Raw genomic sequence first — 689 nt, 5'->3', positions numbered from 1 at the left:
TATTATTATTATTATTATTATTATTATTATTATTTTTAATGGGAATTTTTATCAAAACACAATTAACATGTAATAAAATATACAGATTGTAACTCTTCAGCTTGATGAGCAGTATTTTATTATATGAATATATCACAATTTGTCTAATTTCCTTTTGATGAACCTTTTGCTTGTTTTCAGTTTTTAGCTATTATGAATAATGATTCTATAAACATTTTTTGTACGAGTACTTTTGTAGTTATATACTTGTATTTCTCTTGAATAAATAGGATTGGAATGATTACACTGTTGTTGGACTGTGAATTGTTGTTGGACTTAAACAACTTTGGATAGAACTGTCATATGATCCAGCACTTCCACTGCTGGGTATGTACCCAAAGGAATGGAAATCATCATGTTGAAGAGATACTGCACCCCATGTTTATCACAGCTCTATTTAAAATAGTCAAGAGTTGCAACCCATCTAAAGCTCCATTGTCAGACAACTGGATAAGTAAAATATGGTATATATACACAATGGAATATTACTCTGACATAAAAAAGAATGAAACACTGCCACTCAGAGCAACATGGAAGAACTTAGAGAAAATCACGTTAATTGAAATAAGCCAGGCAGAGAAAGTGAAATACCATATGTCCTCACTCATAAGCAGAAGCTAAAAAATAAACATACAAATAAAAGAAAGAAA

This window comes from Galeopterus variegatus, unplaced genomic scaffold (genome assembly GCF_000696425.1).
Source record: "Galeopterus variegatus unplaced genomic scaffold, G_variegatus-3.0.2 Scaffold6605, whole genome shotgun sequence".
In the NCBI taxonomy this organism is placed as follows: domain Eukaryota; kingdom Metazoa; phylum Chordata; class Mammalia; order Dermoptera; family Cynocephalidae; genus Galeopterus; species Galeopterus variegatus.
The sequence above is the reverse complement of the archived record's forward strand: the minus strand, read 5'-3'. Positions refer to the sequence as shown.